Consider the following 6,842-nt stretch of genomic DNA (forward strand, 5'->3'; position numbering starts at 1 on the left):
ATGGATCAAGTCTTATTTTCATAGACTGTTGGCATATCACTATTGGCCCTTTTTAATTGACAGAATTAGAACTGATTTAAGTAGGTTAATTACGCTGAGGAAAAGTCGATTTATCTTTATCAAGCCGCTAAATTATAAACGCATAGGCTATTATTCAGCAGTCCTCATTTTTTTTTTAAATTGAGGGTTGTCACGAATGTTATTGAATATCATTGGGTTTTTTTTTATAATACAATGATATATCATCTAGACCTAAGATGTTAGGTAGGTCTAACTCACAGCCATTTCGACCGAAATGTGTTTTGTTTTGAACAAACAAGTATCAAAAAACTAACAAAAAAACAAACATAGGCTACACACACACACACACACACACACACACACACACACACACACACACACACACACACACACACGCACACACACACAAATAATAAATCAAACCAAAACGTAATGTAAGAATCGTCAAAAAATATTTTTACAGAGTGTTAATAAATGCACCAAAGATACTATCTGCCACAAGATTGTCTGGATGAAGGGAGATTATGCTATATAGAATTTAAAACTAAAGCTCTTCCACGATTTTAAAGAGCCACACGTTCAATTTGGCATTACCAAATGAGCGCCCCCTCCCATCTTAATTGCATGCATAACTTAGGGTCTTTGTTTCAGGCGCAAAGATAAAAATCCAACATCAAAACATTATCCAGCGCAGTAAATCGTATTCCCAAATACATTTAAGAAACACAAACCATATCAGAAAAAAGTCTGGCAGGAGGTAGCAACACGCAGGAGTGCATAGGCCTGGATAAGTCCTGTTTCTGAAATGTATTATTAATTGTATAAAATATATTATTATTATGTATTTTATTTAGTATTTTATTTAATTATTTTCTTTGACTGATTGAATCATTTAATGTGATGTTACGGAGCTCTAATGTCTAAGGATATCTCCTAGACTGTTCATCTATAAGCTTTGACTGTCCCGTGTTCGCAAGAAGAAACAGTATAATCCAAATGTTTCTTCGGATAATAATAATGTGGATGTGTTTAATGCCTCTCTGAAGTCAAACGTATTGTGAATAAACGGTAATTCAGTGAGCTTTGTCTAAGAAATAAATGAAAAAAGTGGTTTGCAATTACTTTTAGTCAATGCGCAGTAAGTCACAGGCTTAATTTCAACATTTAAAAAATGTAAAATATGAAATGTAATATTTGTAAGGTCATTGCTCATTTCTATATTATTGTTGTTGTGGTTGTTGTTGTTATTGTTCTTGTTGTTGATATTGTTAGTGATACTGTTCCTGTATTTTGTATAAGTTCCCAGCCATATTCTACATTTTCGGACGTAGACCTAACATACGGAAGTAATATTTGAATAAGAGAATGATAATATATATTGCTATATAATAGATATTGCTACTATATTTGGAGATCTAGACGTTGTTATTAGATTTAGCATAAAGTTATTACTTTTTGACTGTTTAATAAATACTTTCAGAACAACGCCAACTGGCTGCTTAATAGTTCAGAAGCTATGGGGGCATTTAAAGACATTATTTCACTGATGTTGTCCATTTGAATCTTGATGAAATCTGGTGGTTGCTATTTGGAAAAAAATTACTATGGTGTTCATATTTACTATGATGTTCATATTTATTTTTTACATTTTCTGTGTAGTTTCTACTGCGGTACATATGACACTGCAGCAATGCATGTCCTAGATACTACCAAAAGAATATAAAAACAAAAAGACTTTGTGTACTTGGTATCTAATTAACGCTATCTTGTTCTCGCTCTCCAGTTTTTGAAAGAGATCTTTTTAATAATTTACATCTGTTTTTACATCTCGAAAACGAGAAGTGTGCTGAGCGACTTATGTTAAAACGCATCCTAAGTACAAACTGAAATCTTGTTCTCGCTGAATGAAGGTTAATGATAACACAAGTAATCATCTTAAAACGACAAAAACATGCTTATAAGCTGGAGTCACAAGGTCGTAATGGAAGATATCTCACTTAGCGGTTATACATGATTCATTAGTAGGGTACTGCTAAATTACAACAACAACAAACAAACTACTGCTACATTACAACAAAAACAAATAAAATGCGTCGAATAACGAGCAACAAAGAAAATTATCTCGATAGGCGGATAATATTTCATGGTTGAAAAAATTAGACCTTTACGATCGCTAAAAGTAACTTACTGAGTGCTGTTTCCAATATTGAATCTATGTATAGAGTTGAGCATTGTAGGCTACGTATAATTTTAACAATGTGGTATTGGGAGAATTGTGTAGGCACCTCAAAAATGTCTGCAGGATATGATATATTCTTCTCAATATATCTAAACTGATATGGCAATTTAGTTACTTGACCTAAGTCATGTCTTGAAAACCTGCACTCTGGAGTTGGTGCACGGGGCGAGAGAATTTTTTTATTTTTTTTTTTATGAGTAGCACGAGGGGACTCTAAACGAAGAGGAAGTCGCACAGTGGAATCATTGTCCTGCAGTCTGTCACAGTCACAGAGAGATTCGGCATTGCTTTTCAGGATTCAACAGCCTGCTCCGGAGCAGTGCGGAATGTTAATACGCTCCGTTCATTGCGAGCTCCAGTCAACAGCCAACAGTCTTTTTCACACCGGTGATTTGTTGACTGCTTTTCCCCTTTTTTTTTTTTTTTGCTTCTCCTCCACTTCTTCCTGTGTTGTATTGATTAAAGCAGAATGGAAAAAGAGGGGAAACATTGAAAGATTTGGGGCTTGGGCTGTGTGTGTGTGTGTGTGTGTGTGTGTGTGTGTGTGTGTGTGTGTGTGTGTGTGTGTGTGTGTGTGTGTGTATGTGTGAGGAGGGAATTTATAGTTGAGGCTCAGGGAGAAAAGCTACCCTGTTGTCTTAGTGGGGTAAAATTTAAGGCAGAAATATCGCTTCGTGCCATCCAGGTGCTTGGCATGACATCAGGCAGGCTTTTGAGGCAATGAAAGGGGAAAAGGTCCTGATATTGCAATAACAAACCATAGAGACACAAGGTGTTATAGTGACAGTCCATGGTGACAGTCATGGTGGCATATATAGATATGCTACGCACATACCATTATCTTCCCCTTTCCCTTCACATCAGGTTACTACTGTGATATCACAGCTCTCTACCTCCAATCCTCTTTCACTTTCTGTCTTCATCTCTGATGCCAGCTTGAGGCACATGTCTACCTAAACCCTTGGAGTCATTTGTGCTGTAAGCTATGTGGTCACATGTTCATCCCAGAGGAAGGCCATAACAGTTAATCAGCTAAGCATCCTGAATCATTTTTATCCATCAGATAATTAAAATAAGAATCAGATATTAAATGTTTTTTTAATCATTTTGTTTGCATAAGTCTGATAAAACAATTATTTCTCTGTTCTTAGTATTTAATTTTAAAAATTTCTCTTAAAAAAGTGTTTGTATTCCTATTGATTGTTTCCCATAACAGGCAAGCAAGGCTTATGCTTGATCTGTGTGTATTAGAAACAAACCCACATAGACAATGCATACAGTAGTGCACTGTAAACATTCTGCTGTAGGCCTAAATAAAAAACTACATTTTTCGTAAATATTTTTGTGCAACAAAACTGATGATCCACACCCAGGGACAACTACTTTAGTTACATTCAAGTTTTTTATTAACCTTCCTCCCACATTTGCCTTCCAGGCCTTTTAAGAAACATATTGCCTTTGTTGTTGTCAGAGATAGAAACCCATTGTAAGGTAACTGTCAGGCAGTTGTTTAAGGGCTCAGGTTTGGTTTAGTCCTTCGTTTAATTTATAATTAAACCGAATTCACATTGGACTACATCTTAGCTTGTAGTGCCACTAGGCGTAGTCCAGGATTCCTGGACTAGTTGGTTTACATTCCTGTGGTCATGGCACCAGAATTATAGCACAAATACTCAGGAGCATTTAGTATCAAATGAACAGGTGAAGCTGCTGTTTTAGTGACCATGATTCAGGGCCACAGTCCAGATGGTCAGACGTCCTTTATCCCTCGTAGCTTTTGAGAGGGTGAATGTCTTCTCCCAAACATATATACAAGATATAATTCATTCGAGTGTGCCAATTCAGACTTCTGTGCACATTAGTATTTGTATTAGAGTGGTACAGTAGGGTGAATAAGTATTTGTGTGGAGAGATACAGTAGGGTGAATAACTGTTCCTTTGATGAGGCCCACAATGCCAGTGTCTGGGTTTGGCATGCCACAGTGGCACCCTCTTGTGGCAGGAAAAGCTATCAGTGGCTTTGATTCGCTTTGTTTGAGTTTACTGTTATTTCTTATAATGTGCCCCCCACATCTGCCCCAAAATGCCCCCCCCCCCATTTACTCACAAATCTTTATTCAAATTAATCACAAATTCATCTTCCCACACATATTCCCAATTTGATACGTTCGGCTTCACATTAACAAACTGAAAGAATGACAGGACTGTTCAGATTCCCAGGGGTCCAAAAATTACTGATCAGAAGAGGAAAATTCACCGAATCCCATGTACACCCCCCCCCCCCCCATTAGCCATCTTCAACGAAATGCATTGTTTTAGATTTCTGAGGGTGCAGCTAGGCTTTGGGTTTGCGAATGGGACGACCATTTTCACAAGGCCTGCAGTGCCTAAGAGAACAAGGCTCTAGTCAGGAGGCAGGGCTGGAGTGCATCTCGCCACCTTAGCAAAGCTTCCTCCATGCTTTGTGCAGCAAAACAAAGCACAAACATTTCTCCTCGCTTTGCCCACTTTGACCATTCAGAGCTCCCAATTAACACAGAATGTCCTTAGTGGGATCAAATGTGCACAATTATCCACTGGGCACTTTGATGGCACTGGTTCCCATCACTTCAACTGACTGCACCTTCAGAGTTTATCATGGGTCCATACACGGTGCTATGAATCAAAACAGTGTCGCCCCTTCCACTGTGCAGCGTGGACGTAATGAGAGCTTGCTCTGAGGTTTGGGTCATTTCACACACATTCCAGCACACAATGCTGCCCTGGCATCGCTAATGTCCATCAGCAGTTTCCTGCTTTCATGCAGAGGGCAGTGCCACACAAAGTTGCTCTTCCTCACAAACACATCCTTTTGGCCATGGCCTCAATTGCAATGCACATATTCAATGCCATTTTCACCACACTGACACTCCCACAAACACACACACACCCACACACGTGCACATGCATGCAGTAATGAGAAAGATCATCGTCTCTTTCTTTTGAAGCATGAATTCAAACTAGAATTACAGCATCAGGGTAAGACCAAATCACAAGAGTATGGTGTCTCACTGAGGCCAAAGCCTTGGTTCAGACATCAGCATTTGTGGGCTCTTGACATGATGTGACAGCCCCACTATAACTCACCAAATCCTGTATTTTGGGCCATTTTCCTGCCTTACCCATTTACAATGGTTCAGTGGAGATTTCTTTATTTCGCCACAGACAATGGTCCCTTTCTGTATAGCTCCCTCACTTTCTTTTTCCCCTCATGCAGTCGCACACACACACATCCGTACACCCGCCTGCACGCACACACACGCACGCCTTAGCATCCGCACGCACACTCGCTCACTGTCGCGCACATTTTGATGGTAATTAATGACATCAGTGAGAAGCTGGGGAAAGAAAGGCGAGGTGCGTTTGTTTGCTGTGCCGACCGTGGGAACCCCAAGGCTCTTGAGGGAGGAGAGTCAGGGGGCTGGAACAATACTCACGCTGTCGCCTTTCACCCAAACACCCCCCATCCACACACACGCACACACACACACGCACGCACACACACACACACATATATACACACACTCCCCAAGATCCTCCAACCACTCCTCCTTGTCTGAGATTCTCTCTCTCCGTCTCCTGCCCCGTGCTTTGACTGCCCTCTCTCTGTCTGACGCTGCAGAACATCTAGCTTTGTGTACACACCAAAGTGCTTTTATGTGCAGGAAGGTACACTAAATCACTGTGACCTGCATCAGAACAAAGAGTGACGAAGCAGCTTACCCGGCCATGTTACGATATTTCACAGCGCCAGATGCTTTTAGACCTCATTTCAGACTGACCGTCAAGAACTCATGTCAGCAAATGCTCCCAGCACTGGCTCCTCTGTTTGGCTATATCATTAGCTGAGCCTCATGAGGGATGCCGCTCGCGGCTCCCAGCTTCAACTCCTATTCCATTTACATGGGTGGCAATGCAAGGAATTGAACATGCCAATCAACAGCCAACCCACTGGTGAGGCCTAGTAATCGCCTCTCACTTTAGTTGATGGACCAAAGGAGAGCCAAGTCTGTCCATCCCCCATCCACCAAGGCTCTTTAATGGCTGGTCCAGCACACTGCAACATGGCACCTATATAATCGTCTCTCACTGCTGCCTAATGACACTTCCTTCTACAGCACCACGTCAATGGCCGTAATTATACCCTTTCAGGGGTTTTGTCACCGAGCCAAGCAGGAACGAGTTGGGTAGCTGTTATATAGATGATATACAAAGATCCTTGAGGCATTGCCCCAGGCGGCGTTCATGCATTGGGCTTCTTTGAAGAACCATCCCAAAGGAGGGTTTTTTCCCTAGTAGTTAATCTCACTTTTCCTGTCTAACAGAAGAAGAAATGGAACAAATAGAGTAAAATTGTATGTGAGAAGACAGGAACATATAGCGACTCCTTCACTTCTAGTGTGCTGTTTACAGCATTATTGCCGTTAGTGGAGCATTTATAGAATGTCAGCCCTATTGCACAGATGGCAAAAATATGAAATATCACACATTCAGGGGGGAAAAAAAAGATTACTTGCAAATACCACAGATTCTAGGATAGGCA

The sequence above is a fragment of the Electrophorus electricus genome, chromosome 3, assembly GCF_041902795.1.
Source record: "Electrophorus electricus isolate QZ-2024a chromosome 3, ASM4190279v1, whole genome shotgun sequence".
NCBI lineage: Eukaryota > Metazoa > Chordata > Actinopteri > Gymnotiformes > Gymnotidae > Electrophorus > Electrophorus electricus.